The 20,363-nt window shown below is 35.9% G+C and overlaps 1 long non-coding RNA gene across 1 annotated transcript; it reads left to right on the forward strand.

Annotated features, from left to right (window-relative positions):
• Positions 1–1,021: 1,021 nt before the first annotated feature.
• On the forward strand, positions 1,022–2,549 carry LOC141677132 (uncharacterized). The gene is made up of 3 exons (XR_012557341.1): positions 1,022–1,337; positions 1,500–1,539; positions 2,447–2,549. It is a non-coding gene; the product is annotated as an uncharacterized LOC141677132 (long non-coding RNA).
• Positions 2,550–20,363: the final 17,814 nt, after the last annotated feature.

Consider the following 20,363-nt stretch of genomic DNA (forward strand, 5'->3'; position numbering starts at 1 on the left):
TAAACCTAGCCCATAGAACAGGGCCTTCTCCTTCTAACACTCTGATTAACTCCCATCAATAATTCACTTCATTTTTTTAAGAAACAACTTACATAATCGGTCTTAAGATTATCACTTACTTGCACGAGGTTGAAAACTTCCTCCATTTCTTTTAACCATGCTTCAACAGTTACTGGATTAGGCTCACCTTTAAACTCAGGGGGGGTCTAACACTCTGGAAAGATTTAAAACTAGCACTTTGGCTCACTCTTTGCTGTTGCTGCTGCAACAGTAGTCACTGCTTCTGAACTTGTTAGATTAACCACAACTGTTGTCACTACTGCTGGAGCAACAAATCTAGAATTCATTTATAGTTGGACCCTTCGCAAAACTACTACTATTTTCTTTAGACTGGGTAGCTTTCTTAGGTGGCATTTTCCTGAGATATATAAATGAGTTTATTCAAAACATTATAAAATGTTTGACAGAAGGTATCACCGTTTAAACGGTGCACCTATATCAGGAAAATGCTGCCCAATCACAGTACCCAGGTCCTTAATATCGGGGTCCACTTATAAAAGAAATCTAGATTAACAGAACTAGCAATCACAGCAACAATGACAGTAGCAGAATCAACAACAGTTCAGGAAAACTAGGATACTAAACACCATAGCATAGATCTTTAATACCACAGGAACTGACCACTTCCCATCACTGCTCTATTACACACCCACTTTAATATACTACAAGACTTGGCTGGCTACATCAACCACCAATTACATTGAACAAACCAATAGATCAAGTCAACTCAAGAAACATTGGGCTCTTCTAGGCATCAAAGCACTACAAGAAAAATGGTAATAGACATCACACATTATACATCGGTCACTGATGCCACTGATGTCCAAAGCGTAATAGACATCACCCCGCATTTATTTGATGTCTTTCTATTTTTAAGACATCGTTTATTTGAAAACCGATGTCTTAAGTTCAATTTTAAAAATTGAACGTGAGCCTTCCCAATTCATTTCCCACTTTAACCAAATTTTGACTCCCTCCCTAACCATTTTTCTTTCCCCCCTTTACATTCAGATACATTAAATAAAAACTAAAAACAAACACCTCATATTATTTCTCTCTATCTCTCATACCTTTCTCTCGATTCCCTCTCTCTCTCTCAAATCTCACCATCAAAGACCCTAAATCTAGTCTTCTACTCACCCAGTTACTCACCTCTATTCTCTTGACTTTTACTTCTCAAGTACTCATCCAGTTTGATCTTTTCAAACTCCGATTCGATGAGTGGATAAGGTTATTTGGTTGACTTGGCTGGATTGATTATTTTGAACCCTAATTCGGTGAGTAAATATAGTAGATTAGCATTTATAAGCATATTTGAATTTGAGATTTTTTAAATTAAAACCCTAATTTTGAAATTGGGGTTCTGCTTGTAATGTATTGTATTTGATATAAAAATTAATTTATCAAGAACTCTAAGCATTATATCTCTTGATGTACAGGCCTCGGATGATGTTAACACTCATGGTGCTTCCTGTCCAGGTTTGATATCCTAATTTGAATGAAATATGTGTTTGTTTGACTGCAGTGAATAATTTTGGTTATGTATGTTAAGATAACTACAAACAATCAGCTATATAACTCTTATTATTTTGTTTGAGAGAAGCATAATATCAATGTATTGTTCATCTGTTGCATGAATAGCCGGATATGATTGTTAGGCATGACTTGTGAGTTATACATCTCTATTTTGGTCATTTTTTTATTAAAAAAAAGTTGTCTCAAGAAAAAAGTTAGCCAAAACATCGCAACCACGTTACAAATTTAGAATACAATTGTTGAATAAATCCCCAAGGCAGCCACTGGAAACAAAAAATAATGTTGATTCATATTTTTGTATTTAGTAATGTGTGTTTTACTCTGTACATAACCTGCTTCCTGGTTCGTGGTTGTCTGTTGTAACTCCTGATTGTTATACAGTTCATGATCCTCCCACAAAGGTAATCTTTTTTGTCATTTGGATTTAGGTAAGAAATACTAAGTTTAACTTGTTTTTCTTTCTCTCTTACTTTCCAAATGATAGGTAGATGATTAGGAAAAAGTCCTTTAGCTAGTTTCCTTTTTTCTTACAGATTGTTACAATTGTACATATGGATGATATATTCTTTACAGTTTAGTATTTTCAACTTACTTTAGAATAATCTTCAAATTCTTATGTTGTGAGAACCATTATGTGGAACTCAAATAGTGAGGTGTCATTTCATTAGTTATTACATTATAATATGTATACAATATAAAATATTGGTAGACAATTTCTCCTTATTTAATTTTTTTATAACCCTGTATTAGAATTTGAATTGCATTTGTGTAGTGGTCACGTATCTGATGTTTGTTGCATTCAGGGTTTACGATAATGATTATATGATGGGGAAGTATTTCTCTGTTTCAGGGTTTGACGTCGTCTGGATATTTATTAGTTGTTGGTGATGATAATCAAATGTGTGAGCTTCACCCAGACAGCAATAGGTAATCATATTTTATTTCTTATAGAGACGACTCGCATAGAAGCCTACATATTTGTGTTGCAAACATTGTAATACATCTGTGATGTTTACTTAATATTTACTATAATTACTATATGAAATGTCTCAATCCGAATTAAATTCTTTTAGATAAATAGCTATTGATTTGCTGGGTTGGAAATATAGTTCAAATGATACTGATGCCACTCATCAAGTGACACGTATGATTATTTAGGTATCATTTATCTTATCTCAGCCTTCTATATTTATCTGTGTAGTTCTGTTATCAACTTTTATAAGCTCTCATTTCTTTCTTTTTTTGTGCGTATGGCTTCTAGTTCGTTGGCCTGCGTTGCAGTAGTTGTTTGGCCTGTGTAGTAACTATGATTAGTGAATTAGAAATGCATGTTCATGCACATTTAAGGCCTTTTAGTTGCTTCATTTGCGTAATGCAGCTGCACGAGAATATTGTATGGGATAAGGATTTATGTAGTTCATACACGTATTTAACTGCATGAGTTTTACATCCTGCTTCTTTCATGATATAGCTTTCCAGGCTCCAACAAGTTTATAGTAAAGTAATATATTTTTCTTTTTCGGTGTGAATTTTTAAGTGTCTTAAATGCTAAATTTTTAAGTTTCTTTCTATAACCTTATGACAAGTAAAGGCTTATGTAGATTTCAGAGAGACTTTATATTTGAAATGTTGTTCACTTATGGAATTATCTTGTTTGATACGGTTATACCTAGTCTTTTCTATTAATTTTTTTTGATAACTTTGCACCTTTTCCCAGTTTATGTAATTTTTTGTTGTTACTTAACATGGTCTACATCTGAGGCATAGTCTATTGGAAAAAAAAAGAGTCCAACAAATTTCTTGTGCTTATTCTCTTATTTTCTGTTATCATGACGGCTCTTTCCTTTGATGCTTTAAAAGATAAAGCTATTAGTTTATACAATTTGTGCCATGTGAAAATTGCAGAACAAGTGGTAATGTATCACCATCCACTATGTATCTTTTCCCTGATCTTCTTAACCTTTATTTATTTTATTGTTTCTATCTTTGAATCCAGCATTGGGTCTTTTCTCCTCCGTCTGTTGTATTGTCTTTAATTTGTAATGTTTTCTGTATTTTTATTATAGAAACATATGTTTAATTTTATATAATTGCGACTTGTTGTTCACTGATGATGTAGATGTTAAAGAAATCCGTGATCTCATATGTTATGCAGGATGCTTAAAAGGGCTTCACTCTAATCCAGGATCAGAACATGAACAATATATGGAACACTTGTACGATTTTCATACTCTGAACTAGAAATTGTAATAAACAAGTTCTCCAACTCTAACTTGATAGGAATAGGGGGAAGCAACCATGTGTACGTGGGCCTTCTCAAAGATGGCTGTAAAGTTGCAATTAAACGGATGAAAGCTGAGGGAGAGATGGGTGTCGAGAATAATTTCAATGTATCAACAATTTGGTTTTAATAGAATAGGAATATGCAAGTCACATTTGTTTTACTCACTAATGTGAGAATGATAATATTGAAATATTTTTTGTTAATATTCAATTCGTTATTTGTTGTTATTTTGGTCCAAAAGTAATTTGATTTTTGTATTTTGTAAGTAATGTAATAACTAAATATACATCATTTTTATTGTGTAAAAATTGATGTCTGCTAATAAAATACAAATCAGTTTTTGTAAGTGCAAACTGATGTTTACAACCTATATAGACATCAGGTCAAAGTGATGTTTAATTGGCCACATAGATATCAGCTTTTCATAATGAAATCGATGTCTAATGGGGTAAAAGACATCGGTGTATGACCGATGTCTAGAATAGACATCACCGACATCAACATCGGTTGCAAAACAACATAGACATCGGTCAGAAACCGATGTCTATGGACATTTTTCTTGTAGTGAAGTCCCAATTTCAACCAATCATTCCTCTAGTGATAATTTCTTATCACCCACAAGCGATTCATCAACCATTAATTTACTTTTTCTGAAGCTACCACTCCATCATCAGATTCTAAACTCTCACGATTACTATTATTCTTAAATGATATCTTGATATAGGACTCTCGTTCTTCTCGATAGTCGCTCTTACTTGCTTTCAACAATGAGGGCCATCCAGTCACAGAAATTCATTATCATAGAATATCAAAGGAAATTTCAACTCAAGCGAATCAAATAAGAAGAAACTGTGAAGAAGATGTAGGTATGACTGAGAGCAACCATACAAGTAAATAAGATGGCCAGTCTTAGTACCGCACAGTTCACAATACATAACTTGGTGGCGTCCCACCAGACCCTTTTGTCACATAGATAATGGTCAATTCATATGCATTGTTTGCCCCAATCAACCGATAGAATCACAGAGAAAAGAGATAATGTTCAAATAGAAATTTACAAATAGGGAGGGAGAAAATCAGATTTATAATAGGATCAACAGAATCCTAAGTTGCTTACTTCGAGTTCTCAACTTTCTCACAGAAAAATAAGCAACTTATGAAATAGGAAACAATTATTCTGGAAACAAAATACGTCTCAAGAAAGAAGTATAAAGATTCAAAGATACAAACCACAGTTCTGATCCACCTAATTCACGAAACTTAGTTGTCATAACAGCCACCAGCTATTATCATACTATCCGAACTCACCGAGATCACACACTCGGTCTAGTAACATTCCTTGACAAAGAAAATGCGATATTTAGAAATAACGTTGGCGTCTCTTCAGCTATCACATCAAAGGTCTGCTCAGAAGCTGAATTCTCTCAATCAGACACTAACTCCCGAGAGGGAAACTAGAATTCTCTATCGGACATTACTAATAATACCTCTACGAAGGGAACATACTCTAGGTTAGGGCAGTTCCAGTCAACCCTCAACAAACATCAGGGTTACGCTTCCGAAACCCTTGGCTAAACTCAAAGACTCGCTCCTCTGATTGAGTTGCTGACTCACATCTACATATAAACCTTCTTGCACTCTTTTGACTCCATTCCTAACCTAAATCAGGGACTCAAACCTGTAGCTCTGATACCAACTGTGACGGCCTCAACCCCGGGGTCAGGAGTTGACGTCACCAACAACAACAATAATAATAATCATAAATCAGTCCAACTCATTAATAATACATAACTACGACCCCTTTACCAAGACCTTTTCCAGGTTTAAGTATGACTTAGGTTACTCAACTAACACAACCTGAATTACCTTACACAATCCTGACCACTAATTTAACGCAGCAACTCAACAAACCTCATCTGGTCTGAGCACAACTACCTCAGAGGAGCCTGACACGAAAGGAGATGGAACTCTGCCCTGACTACCGCACAAGAATCTCCTAGGCATCTGCAATACATACAAAATATTCTACAAGGGTGAGCAATTGCTTGCTCAGCAGCACCACTATATGAATAACGAGTAAAACAGTTTAAAGTAAAGCAGTTATAGGAACAGAATTCACAACTTGCTTAGAAAACAAGTAAACATTCATAAACTGGATATTCAAAACTAGTATGCTCTGTAAAACAATAACATCAATAGTGTGCTGTGCATAAATACCAGAGAATAATTCTAGCATGCCATTTTCATTTCCAAATCCGCTATATCAACTACTCATGCCATTACGGACATCACAAATCCAAATCAGATACGTAGCAGATATGTGAAGACAGCTGATCAGGCTATCAACACCAGACGGCTCCAACTGCCATCTCATTTACCTATTCCGGAACTCAGAGACTAGCTAGGTCTCTGACCTGCTGGACTAATCAGTTATACAGTGCGCGCAGCCGAATTAACCTCTTACGCCACCTCAATAGGCCTACTCTGGCCCCAACGTATCCCATATCTGATCGTTTTATCCAGTTTTCAAAATCACTTTTACCTATCTCTTTTTCAAAATCAATTATGTGACAGCACACTATTCAAATCCTCTTTTCATTTAAATCGCGTTTAGAGATAGGTGTTTTCAGAAGTTACTTTTCCCCAAAACATAATTTTAAACAACATTTCAAATACGGGGGATACGTAACTTAAAACTTTTCTGTTCCATTACGAAAGTAAAACATTTAGCTATTCATATGCAGTGAACCATAAAAGAATGGCCAGGGGTACTTGCCTTGCAGAGCTTTACAACTATCACTGACTGATTTTGATAGACTTGAACGTTCGGCTCTCATGGAAAAATGATTGTCTCACTAGAAGACATCCCTGCTTCGCAGAAATCTATCTCAAGATAGTATCCAAGACTCTCAGGGTTCTTCGCTTGGGCACCTCGAGGCACTTGTCGACTGATCACTAGATTATCTTAGTTCGATATCAATTCCTGAGTCCTTCGACTAGAACCTACAGGGCCGAAATACCCTACGTTAGACGTCTAGGTATGCTTGACATATCCTCAATAACATATCTACCCATTCGATATCAAATCCCGACTCGTAATTATATAGATTATAATAACACGCGCAATGATTAGGGTTCACAATCTTGGAAATAGGTTCGGTGTTTGTTTTCAAAAAATACGTATACTCGTCATTTTGCGAAATTAGGGTCATTGAGTTTTAACAAAACATTCACCACAACATACAATCACGTTCCGCACAGAATATATGTATATACTTATTTATACTCGTTCGACGTTCCGATAATTACAGGGTATGTCCCGAATTTCTGAATTTAATTTCCAAAAATTCGGGCAGCACCTCCACTGTTTATCGGCCTACCCGTCGAACAATTCGACGTCAATCGCAACAAACAATCCAATAATTTAATCCACCAATAAAACCGAAATCCATTTCACAAATCCCAACCACCAATTTAACCAACTAATTATTATTATTACATCTTATATTTATACTCGTATTTATTTATTAATTTGTAGGACTCAAAACAACATCATCACCGTCCACCGTCCGCTCGTAACGAGTCATCGCAGTACGGCGGAAAAATTTATTTGTGCCCGAAATATTCGGGTATCCAAATAAATTCCACCAATTTATTAAAAATATTTTCCCACGTGAATTAGTAATATCACGAATTTTACTCAATAATTCCTGTAGAAAAAGAAATAAAATTTCAGGATTATAACAAAAATATTCACTGCACAACTCGGCCCAACAAGGCCCAACAGAAAACCATCACAAGCCCAACAGAAAATCACAAACCCAACTGAACAAACCACAGAGAAGCACAGCACACGGCCACAAACACACGGCCCCAGCCGCACACACACACCTCACACACAATCGAACACACACCACACACACTCAAGCACATACACAACCATATATATATATATGATGATAGGTATGTATATAGAAATCGAACCAGCCAAGCTCAAGAAAAGCGGCGGCTCACCGGAGAAAACAAGCCGGAGAACAGGAACAGAGGTGACCGGAACACCGAGAAGAGGAGGAGGAAGAAAAACGCAGATAGGAGAGTAAAAGAGAGAGACAAGAGACTGTATCAGGGACGAAGAGAAAGAAAAAGGGGAGGGGTTTTTTTTTGTTTGACAGCTGCCGCACCAACCAAAGCAGCACGTGTCCTCCTGTTTTAATAAATCAATACGTAGTATATAAGACAAATACGAGGGTTTTATGGCTCGGTTTGTCGCAGAATTGAAATTAACGAATCTGGGTGTACGAAAAGTAATTTCAGAAAATTTCGAAAATAATTTCAAAATGTCATAAATATCCCGGAGTTTATAAAATGTGAATTTCGAAATTTTTAAAACACATTTTAAGGTGCTCTTCGTACCCGCTTTTTAACAAATAACGAGATGACGCGCGGGTGAAACGATTCCCGAAAATTCCCAAAATAATTTTAAAATTCTCCGAATATTATAACCTTCATAAAATATGAGTTTTGTAATTTTTGAAGATTTCCATAATTAAATATGAATTTTACAAATAAACACAATCAGAAAATCATTTAAAAATAAGTAATTAATAAAGTCTTGATTTCTCAATTCTATAAAGTCCTAAAAATAATTATCAAAATGAAAAAATTATAAAACTAATTTTAGAAATCATCCAAGTATTTATGAAATTAAAACTACAATATCATCACTTTTTATAAGCAAAAATAAAATCATATATCTCACTAATAAATCACACAATTCAATCCCACATAACAACAATCATAAATAATTAAATAACAATCCATAACTGCTGCCAAAACCAATACACACATTTTATTTATTTACTTAAACCCTTATTACACTTCCAAATATTAGAAATAAAATAAAATAAAATAAAAATATATGAGTCGTTATATCATGCTTATGTCATCAAGCTTATGTCATCTTTTTAACACTTGTCTTCCCTTTATGGTGTGATGACATCATAATCCACTAACCTCTTTGATTAACCCTTAATTACTTGGCTAATGACCGCTTATCTGTTATACGGTTCGCTTAAATTTCGTTCTCGTTTGTCGTTTGAGGGATCATATCCGGGATCTTATTACTTGGGTTCCCCTAAACTTTTCTCAATATTTTATATTCCTTTTATGATCCTCTCTTATAATCCTTGAATTTAAATCCTTTTAATCATGTTACCTTATACTCAATTCTTTCGGTATCTGGTGGATTTTCGGGAAAAATCAAAGTGTTCGAATTTAGAATCTGAAGATCTTTACATACACTTATATACTATATGAAGTACTAATAAGATCTTAGAATATCAATAAAGAACTCCTACATAGTGTGGCAGGAAAAATTTTCTTAATCAGCAAAATTACTATTCATAAGGGTTACAAAAAGTCCAAAATTTTTGGGGTTATTACAGTCTCCCCTCCTTAAAGGGATTCCTTCCCGGAATCAGATAGAAAACAAATGGGGGTACTTTTCTAGCATTGCGCTCTCTAGTTCCCAAGTTGACTTCTCCACATTATGATTCTGCCATAGTACTCTGACTAGCTTGATCACTTTGTTCCGAAGCACCTGCTCCTTTTTATCCATAATCTTCACTGGTTGCTCCACGTAAGGTAGGTCTGGTTGCATGTCCACATGCTCGTATTCCACTATGTTCCTGGCATCTCGATGATAATTCCTTAGCATTGACACATGGAATATATTATGAACTTGTTGTAGGTTCGGGGGTAGGGCTAGCTCGTAAGCTAACTTCCCAATCCGTCTTAGTATCTCAAAAGGTCCAATGTATCTTGGGCTTAGTTTCTCTTTCTTACCGAACCTCATCAATCTTTTCCAAGGGGATACCTTTAGCAGTACTAAGTCCCCTACTTCATACTCCTTGTCCTTTCGGGTTAGGTCTGCATACTTCTTCTGTCGGTCTTGGGCAGCTACAAGCCGTCCTCTGATGAGATCCACTATGTCTTTGGTCCTTTGGACCACTTCGGGTCCGAGCATCTTTCGCTCTCCCACTTCATCCCAGTATAAGGGAGATCGACACATTCTTCCGTACAGGGCCTCGTAAGGCGGAATTCCAATGCTGGCATAAAAGCTATTGTTATAAGAAAACTCGATCAACGGATAGTGATCATCCCAACTTCCTTTAAAGTTTATTGCATAGACTCTCAACATATCCTCCAGTGTCTGGATGGTCCTTCCACTTTGCCCGTCCGTTTGGGGATGGTAAGTGGTACTCATGTTTAATTTGGTTCCCACACATTCTTGAAAGCTCCTCCAAAATCTGGAGTTGAATCTGGGGTCTCAATCTGAGACAATGGACGCGGGGACCCCATGTCGTGTCACTATTTTCTTAAGGTAAATGTCCACCAGTCTATCGACTGTGTATCTCTCATTGATTGGAATGAAATGAGCTGACTTTGTCAGTCGGTCTATAATTACCTGTTAGGTCATACAACACTGTAGAAGGGGGTTGAATACAGTGTTATTATAATCAAATCAATCTTGAACATAAGTAACAGTAAACAGATATATTCAATATAATAAATTCTGTTACAATGGAACTGTTCTCTCTCAGTGATGAACAAATATCACTAAGAGCTGCTAGGTTACAATGTATGATCTTCTCGATAATGATAACACATAAAGTGTAAACCTATGTCTGTGTTTATATACGACACAGTTACAAGATAACTTCTAATTGATATGGAATATAATTCTGTCTCCTAAAATATATCAATCAGATATCTTATACAAGTCTTCTTATCTTCTAACTCTTTCCATGCATATCTTCTTTTGTTTTAATCTCGATCTTCTATCCTGTAAATCAGCTTCCTTCCTTAACTGCAAGTCCTCTCGTACTTAAGTTCTGATATGACCTTAAGTTCTGATATCTATCTTCTGACTTCCAGTAAGTACTGATTCCAGTAAGTCCTGATATTTCCTGTTTGTTAAAATCTGAAAACTAAACATGAAACATATTAGACATGACATCTCAAATATATCTAACAATCTCCCCCAACTTGTAAATTATGCAAAAATATACAAGTTAATAGATTTGATGATGTCAAAAACATTTAAGTTCAAATGCAATCAGAGTTTAATAAGACTATTAACTACAACTTATAGAACATGCAGTTTTACCAATATCACTGGATCAATCTGAATCCATAATGATTCTTAACAAAATCTTTTACCATCTTATCTTCAGCTTTTCTGAGAACTTCAAATAACTGTGCTTTGACCTGCATCAGCTCTTCATCTTTGCTGTCACCAATTTGATAAATGGTTGTTCTGAGAGCTTGAATTGATGTTCTTTCAAGTCCATCACCAAGTCTGATAACTCTAGGATGTGAAGAGTCTTCATTATAACATAAGCATCTTCCTCTCAGAATAACTTCCACCTTAGCAGAGTTCTTCAGCATATGAATTTCTCTTCCATCATCTTCAGTAATCATTGGAATGTACTGAGAAGCCTTTGTAGCAGAGATTCTGAGAATATCTCTTATAGCCTTCAAAATGTACTCTGACCATCTTCTTGTAACATCAGATTTTACTTCCAGAAGATAGTGAATATGTTGAAGCTCTCTGACAGACTTCTTTAGCACATCAGTATCAGCTAGTCTGTAAGTTCTTCCATCATTGAGAAATAAGATCGATTTCTTTTTTAGATTTTCTTTATCATGAACATCTATCACAATTTGAGCAGACATCACTTTGTCAAGGTGCTTTTGTTTGATTTGTTCATATGGTTTGTCTGTCAACATGAAAGGATCTCTTAGAGTAACTTCTACTCCTGTTTGTATCTTTTCTTCATCAGAACCTAATCCAGCTATATCTCTAGGTTGCTTGGCTCTCAACCCAAACGTTGCGAGTTGATTAATCATTAGATTGGACTTTGGTTCAACTTGAGTAGCTTTCTTCCATAACAGCTTCTTCTTATCAGCAATTGTCATCTTTTTCAAATCAACTTGAGCATTTTCAGTAGTTGATGTCTTGATAGCTTGATCAGAATTTGCTGTTTCTTCTGTAGCTTGCGGTTCTTCATTCTGAATAACTTGAGCAATGTCAGAGGTTGTTTTAGATTCTTCAATTATCTTTCTTCTCTTCAGAGTTTGAACAGTTTCATCTTCTATCAAATCATCATCATGCATTGTAGCTTGATAGTCTGGAATGGAAGAACTTATCTTTTTCTGAATCTTTAAAGGTTCACCAACCTTTTCTTTTCCCTTTGACTTAGGATCAATCTTAGTTTGTGATCTAGTTTTTGGACTTTGAAGCCTCAGAATTTGACTTTTCCTTTATAACAATGCCTTTTTCCTTAGGCCTTGGAGGTTTCTTTGCATCAGAAGCTTTAGAATTTAGATTTGTCCTCTCAGCTGTAAATCTAGCTTCTTCCTCCTTGAGAGTTTCCAAATCCATTCCTGGATTTTGTTTCAGAAATAATCTTCGAGCTATCTCCTCATCAAGTGTCTGGATTTTAGGATCTTTGTAATAAACAGTGTTCTGCTTCCCCTTTAGCTTCAGAGTTTATAAAAACTTCTGAGAGTCTTTAGATCCTGACTGAATCAGGATATCAGAACTTAACATCAGACTTTGCTTATCAGAACTTGACTTCAGACTTTTAGCTTTCACAGCATCAGAACTTGACTTGTTCTGTGTAGAAGATTTTTCTTGAACTTTTCCTTGACCTCTGTTTTTATCAGAGTTCCCCCGGTCATCACCTTTGCCACCCTTCTTCTTCAGTATTTGAGTAGGTAAGCATTTTGACTTAACTACCTCTTCCCCTTTTTTGGCATCATCAGGAAGTAAGAGAGAGAGAAGAAGTTCAACTGAAGATTGGATCTCATCCAATTGAGCTTTCTGAGAAGCTTGATTTTGTAGGACCTCAGTAATTTGGGCCTGTTGCTTCTCTTGAATCTTCTCAATGGCTTCAATTTTCTCAAGAGTAGGTCTGATATATCTGTTCTTGTCAAGCTTGATCTGTAGATCTAGCTTATCAGCATTTTCCTTTAGTGTATCAACCTTATCATGAGTAATGGAATGTAGTCCAAGAAGACTTCTTGTACTCATAGCTGTAACCTTGAGTTGAGTCTTAAAATCAGAATTTGACAATAACTCATCAGCTTTTGACACATGTTCTGTCAGAATTTTGCTGCGTGGAATAAAATCTGATTCATTCCACTTCTTGGTCCACTCAACTCTCCTGTGAGTTTCTTCCCAAGGTACAGGAGCATCATGTTCAACAAATTTCTTGACCAATTCTTCCTTTCCCAGAATAGGAGCTGAAGTCTCAACAGAAACACTGTCTTCAGAACTTGAGGAAGATTCATTATGTTCTGACAGCACAAGAGTGTGTGATGCAACTGGAGAGTCAGGAATAACATCATCTAAATTCTGAGCATCAGAATTTATCTCCAGAGCTGGTGTAGATGGTATCTCAGCATCTAAGATTGGAGAGTTGACTGTAGATGGCTGAGCTGCTGTAGATGGGGCTTCCAAAAATAAAATAGTTGGTATAATCAGCCTTTGAAGATCAATTTCAGGACTTAATCCTGAACCTTCAACTGTTGTCTCTCTGACTGGAGAAACAGTAGGAGTGATCACTGTATCAGGAACAGTGTCTTGGGCTTTAGCTGGAAGGGCTTCAATGATAATTGGCTCTTTTGAGATCAGAGATTCCTGATCCCCTTCCTCAGCTTCTTCAATATCTTCTGATGGAGATTTAGCATTATACCTCTTTGCCCTCATTTTCTTCAATCTCCTTGCCAATGAAGGAGTTGTTGTTGCAGCATCAGAGCTTACAGATTTCCTCTTCAAAGTATCAGAACTTTGAGCTACAGTTTCTTTCTGAGAAGTAACATTCTATGCTTCAACTGTCACAGGTTTTGAAGCATGAACCTGTGCTTCATTTTCACTATCAGATTCATCTCTGAGAATCATCTTCCTTTTCTTTTGTGGAGGTTGAGGAACAGACTTTGCCCTCTTAGAAGGTTTGGAAGATGAAGGTCTGATGGTGTGTGCTGATGGTTGAGAAGTGTGAGGTGTTTGGATAATGGTGGTGGGTGCTGATGGTTCAGGTTCAGATGGTTGACCATCAAGATATAGTGCAGTGTATGTAACTGGATCATAGGTTATTAAGGCTTGTTTGACAGATAAAGGAATTTGGAGGGTTCTTAACACAACCTTCTTATTATCAGTAGATAATAAGTCATTAAAAGCTCTTTTAGCTAGTCTAAATGGTGGAATTAATTCACTGGCTAATTGGGGCTTATCTGTACAACAAAAACTATAAATAAGATGACAGAATCTAGAAAAATAAACAATATTCCTATCTTCTGTCATCCTATCCCCAATAAAGCCTAAAACAACACTTGCATAATCAAAATTAGTTTGATTAATGAGAGCATACCCGATTTGTTGACTGAGTATAGGGATTGCATCGAAATTTGAACATTTGTTTGCAAAAGCCTTTGTAATGTAGTCGAAGAAGAAACTCCATTCCCTCCTTATGTAAGGTCTCTTCAATTGACCAAGCTTTGCCAACGTCTTTTCATACCCCAGACTGGCCATCATTTGTTGAAGAACTGGCTCCTCAACAGTCGAATAAATGTAATTCTCAGGTAGTTGCAATGCTTGGCGAACTGTAGCCAAAGTCACAATATGGTCATCTTCCCCTGTTGTAAAGATGATACTTGGGGACCCTTGAGCACCACCATCATCATATACGCCACTTCTCCAAAACTCCAGCACTTGAGTTCCTGAGATTGCTTCAGGTTGGGTCAAAGCATACCCAATATCAAAATTAGCAAGGAAATCCTGAATAAAGTGAAGTTCTGATGGAGCTTCAGCCTTGCTAAGAATAGACGTGTAGTTGTTAGGAACAAACTTAGCTCGATTGAAAATCAAGTCTTTTTGTGCCATCTCTGTAAGAAATTAAGTGAGAAAATAGATTGCTTGAAAGGTGTTTGTAAAAATGCCTGTAAGAAAAACTGATTTAGAGAATATTAGTGGGTGAGAGAAATAAGAGAGATGAGAGAATAAAAAATGTAGGTAAAAGATTAGAAAATCTTTTAACTCTCTTATTTATACAGCCCATATGATAACAGTTAATTTTTGAAGCATGGCAGACAATTTACACCTGGCAACGTGTGAACAGTCAGTAAAAAGTTAAGGCAGGAGTTAATGGGCACGAGAAATAAGCAATAATTACCGTGCACATGCAGTTTTTCAGGACATACACATTTATCACTAACCCTTAATGATTATGACTGTTTTTATCTCACCTTAATATATTCTGATTAAATATGTCCATTTTAGTTTTTACCACAAATAAGTCAAGTAAAGAATAATGCCACGTAAGCATCAAGGATTCCATCAGGATTTAATATCAGAACTTTAACTTATATCAGATTTTAACAGTCATCAGAATATGGCTTACCAACTCAAACAGTGAATATCTTTTTCTATGATTCTTCATACAAAAAACTGACTGGATTCTTCAAAGTTTAATCATCAGTACTTTCATCAGAACTTGTCCTCAGAAATTTATGTAAATGACACTTAACTGTTTGTCAAAAACATCTTAATCACCACAGTAATTTTCATCATTCATATGGAGTTATAATGTGTGTATTTAGAAGAATATCAGATAAAGATCAAAGTCTGATAAACTTCAGTACATCTTAGAAATAAGGCATAACTAAGAGAAGTGCTTAAAAGCTGTCATTTATCATGAAGTCTACTATAGAACAAATTTATGCTAGAGTCTACCTCAACTGTTTGTGCTCATTTTATGGATCTTTTGAAATTCCTTTTTACAGTGGCTTCTCAGTGTAAGTGAGTCACAACTGCTTATCAGAATTTATGCTATTATCAGAGTATTTCTCCAGTAATTAGAGAATGTGAAAAGTCACCAAGAAAATTTATTTGCTTTTCTAATGCATATTTAATACCAGTAATGCACTTGGGTCTTCCCTTCCATATTATTTTCTCTAGATCTCAAAGGAGTACCTGACTTTTATTATTCTTTTCTTTTCTTTTCTTTAGATAAATGAGGCTTTATCAGCATTTAGATTCATCCTTAAGATTTACAGACATTAGAATTTGATAGATAAGAAACAGAAATCTAGTTTGTGACTTAGTAATAAGATACACAAAGTAAACTTGACTAAGCTCAAAATCAAAATTTGCTTGTGTTAATGAGTTTCCACATAAACAACCAATTCAAACATGGGATTTCTAGTGTGTTAAAGAGTACTATGTCAGTATCTAGCACATATATCCTCATTGGATTGAATAGTCACAGAACATTCAAATCACTATCAGAGTATAAAGATCCACATCAGATAACAATCAGCATTTAATGTTTTTCAATTAAAGCACAACTTATATAAGAATAAAATAATCTGTAAACACTGATCATAAAATCTGATACATGAGAACAAAAAGTAAGCAGATTTAGAGAAAGAACCTGAAACCATTCCAAGTTCATTTACCAGTCTTGTAAAGGTAGCTTCACATAGTGGTTTTGTGAAGATATCTGCTAGTTGTTGATCTGTTGGAACAAAGTGTAATTCCACTGTACCTTCCATCACATGTTCCCTTATGAAATGGTACCTAATGCTGATGTGCTTTGTCATTGAGTGTTGAACTGGATTACCTGTCATAGCAATAACACTTTGATTATCACAATAAATAGGGATTTTAGAAAATTCTAACCCATAATCCAGTAACTGATTCTTCATCCAAAGAATCTGTGCACAACAGCTTCCTGCAGCAATATATTCTGCTTCTGCAGTTGATGTGGAAATTGATTTCCGTTTCTTGCTAAACCAAGAAACTAATCTGCCTCCAAGAAATTGGCAGCTTCCACTAGTGCTTTTCCTGTCTATTTTGCATCCTGCAAAATCTGCATCTGAGTAACCTATTAGCTTAAAATCTGATTCTCTAGGATACAACAATCCTAGATCAGCTGTACCCTTAAGGTACTTGAAAATTCTTTTCACAACTATTAAATGAGGTTCTCTTGGATCAGCCTGAAATCTTGCACAAAGACAGGTAGCATACATGATATCAGGTCTACTTACAGTTAAATAGAGTAAAGAACCAATCATACCCCTGTAGTTAGTAATATCTACTGATGAGCCAGTATCTTTATCTAATTTGGTTGCAGTGGCCATGGGAGTGGATGTTATTGAACTGTCTTGCATTCCAAACTTCTTCAGTAAATTTCTGGTGTACTTGGATTGACAAATAAAAGTACCTTCTTCATTTTGCTTGACTTGAAGGCCCAGAAAATAACTAAGTTTTCCCATCATACTCATTTGATATCTTGACTGCATTAGCTTTGCAAACCTCTCACAGAGTTTGGCATTTGTAGTACCAAATATGATATCATCAAAATATATCTGTACCAAAAGTAAGTCCTTTCCATGATTGAGGTAGAACAATGTTTTATCAATTGTACCTCTGTGAAATCTACTTTCAAGAAGAAATTGAGCTAAAGTCTCATACCATGCTCTTGGAGCTTGCTTAAGGCCATAAAGTTCTTTGTCAAGCCTGTAGACATGATTTGGAAATTTTGAATCTACAAAGCCTGGAGGTTGTTCAACATACACCTCTTCTTCCAATTCTCCACTGAGCAAAGCACTTTTTACATCCATTTGAAAGACTTTAAACTTTTTGTGAGCAGCATAAGCCAAAAAGATTCTTATGGCTTCCAATCTAGCAACTGGTGCAAATGTTTCATCATAATCAATACCCTCATGTTGACAGTAACCTTTAGCAACCAGCCTTGCTTTATTCCTTGTAATTATGCCATCACTGTCAGTTTTATTTCTGAACACCCACTTTGTGCCAACAACTGATCTGTTCTTTGGTCTTGGTACTAGGGTCCAGGCTTTGTTTTTTTCAAATTCATTTAACTCTTCATGCATTACTTGCACCCAATCAGCATCTTGAAGAGCTTCTTCCACTTTCTTTGGTTCAGTCTGAGATAGAAAAGAATGATAGATACATTCATTTGATGTTACAGTTCTAGTTCTGACACCTGCTTCAGGATCTCCAATTATTAAGTCAGGTTTATATGATTTGGTCCACTTTCTTGCAGATTGAAGTTGAATTCTAGAACCGGATCCTCCCCCATGATCCATGATGTCTCTATCAGCATTTTCTGATTCTCCCCCGTAGTTATGCTCTCTGAGACTTCAGAATTTGACTTGGATCCTTCAGGATTTGAAGTATCAGAGTTTCCAGAATTATTAGAATTTGGCTCATCAGAACTAGATGAATCAGAACTTGAAGAGCCAGTGATAGGTTCTGATGCTTCTTGAGAGTCTTGAGAAGTGGTAGAATCTTCAGCTTGCTCCCCCTGGACAGGTGCATTTTCCTTTGGAGTTGTTACCATAGTTTCAATGACATCATAACTTAACCCGTCAGAAATTACAGGATTAGAGTTTAAGTCATCAGAATTTACAGAATCGGAATTTAAGTCTTCATTTTCAAACTTCAGCTGATCATGATCATTGAAATCTTCAAGTCCAGTAATCTTCTTATCATCAAAAGATACATTGATAGATTTCATGACAACCCTTGTTCTTAAATTATAGACTCTGAAGGCTTTTGTGGAAAGTGGATATCCAACAAAAATTCCTTCATCAGCTTCAAGATCAAATTTTGACAGCTGGTCTGGATGAGTCTTAAGAACAAAACACTTACATCCAAATACACGAAAGTATTTCAGATTTGGCTTCTTTTTCTTCACCATCTCATATGGTGTTTTTCCATGCTTGTTTATGAGTGTTGCATTCTGTGTAAAACAAGCAGTCTGCACAGCTTCAGCCCAAAAGTAGGTAGGTAACTTTGCTTCATCAAGCATAGTTCATGCAGCTTCAATGAGAGTCCTATTCTTTCTTTCTACAACTCCATTTTGCTGTGGAGTTCCAGGTGCAGAAAATTCCTGTTTGATTCCTTTCCCTTTGCAGAACTCTTCCATGATTGAATTCTTGAACTCAGTGCCATTATCACTTCTTATAATTTTAATAGAATCTTTGACCAACTTATCCAGCTGTCTAACATGATCAGTTAGTGTAGATGCAGTTTCATTCTTCCTGTGCAGGAAATACACCCAAGTGTACCTTGTGAACTCGTCCAATATAACCATAGCATATTTCTTCTTTGCAATAGACATGACATTGACTGGACCAAATAGATCAACATGCAGTAGGTGATAAGGCTCAAGAATTGAGGATTTAGTTTTGCTCTTGAATGAAGATTTTTTTGTTTTGCTTTTTGACATGAATCACAAAGGCCATCAGGAGCAAATACTGATTTTGGCAATCCTCTCACAAGATCTTTCTTTACAAGCTTATTTATATTATTGAAATTTAAATGAGAGAGTCTTTTATGCCAATTCCAGATTTCTTCAATTGATGCTCTACTCATCAGACAGATTGCAGAATCATCAGTACTTGTTGAAAGTCTGGCTTCATAAATGTTACCATGCCTGTAACCTTTCAGAACCACTTTGCCTGTAGAATTACTTACAACTTCACAGTTTTCTTCAAAGAAATCCACATGATAACCACTATCATAGATTTGACTTACACTTAGCAGATTGTGTTTAAGTCCTGAGATAAGAGCTACTAATTCAATGATGACATTCCCAAGATTGATATTGCCATATCCCAAAGTTTTTCCCATGTTGCCATCTTCATAAGAAACTCCTAGGCCAGCTTTCTCCACAAAGTCTGATAGCAGGGCTTTATTTCTAGTCATATATCCTGAACATCCACTGTCCAGCTCTAGGATATCTTTCTTGTTGCCCTACAATCACAAAGACCACTAATGATTAGTTTTAAGGATCCAGACTTGCTTGGATCCTTTGGTCTTTTTAAGTTTGTTAGCATTTGCAGCGGATTTAATATCAGAGTTTATGTGTGGCGCCCAAAAACCTGGGGTCAGGAGTCTCAGATGCCACGCCATCTAAACTCACACAACTCACACTACAATATATAAATACTCACGCTTCACGACCCCACACTTATCACACACACACTTACAGGTTATTGTCTTGGAAACGAACCATCATAACTATAGTAATTTTATTACAACCCAATATCATTAGTCTTACCGGGGAATGACATTTAGGTAAGGTTAGTCCGCCGGCCAAATATACGTTTCTTGTTTCTTACCTTACATAAATCATACTTATAAATAATCCGAACTATAGACAATTGAAAACTAATCCAGCTTATTCTAACTACCTGAGGTACAACACCAAACAATCTACGGAACAGCTGGCCATTTCCTACCCGTTTCCTGGCTGTGGTTCTCATGGCAGGCATCTTGATTCACTATTGTGTTGTGTTAATTTAAGAAAACAAGTGTGAGCTATAATGCCCAGCATAATAATGTACAGTATGGAAATGACTGTATGATAACATCATATATGATATT

Source organism: Apium graveolens, chromosome 8 (genome assembly GCF_009905375.1).
Source record: "Apium graveolens cultivar Ventura chromosome 8, ASM990537v1, whole genome shotgun sequence".
NCBI lineage: Eukaryota > Viridiplantae > Streptophyta > Magnoliopsida > Apiales > Apiaceae > Apium > Apium graveolens.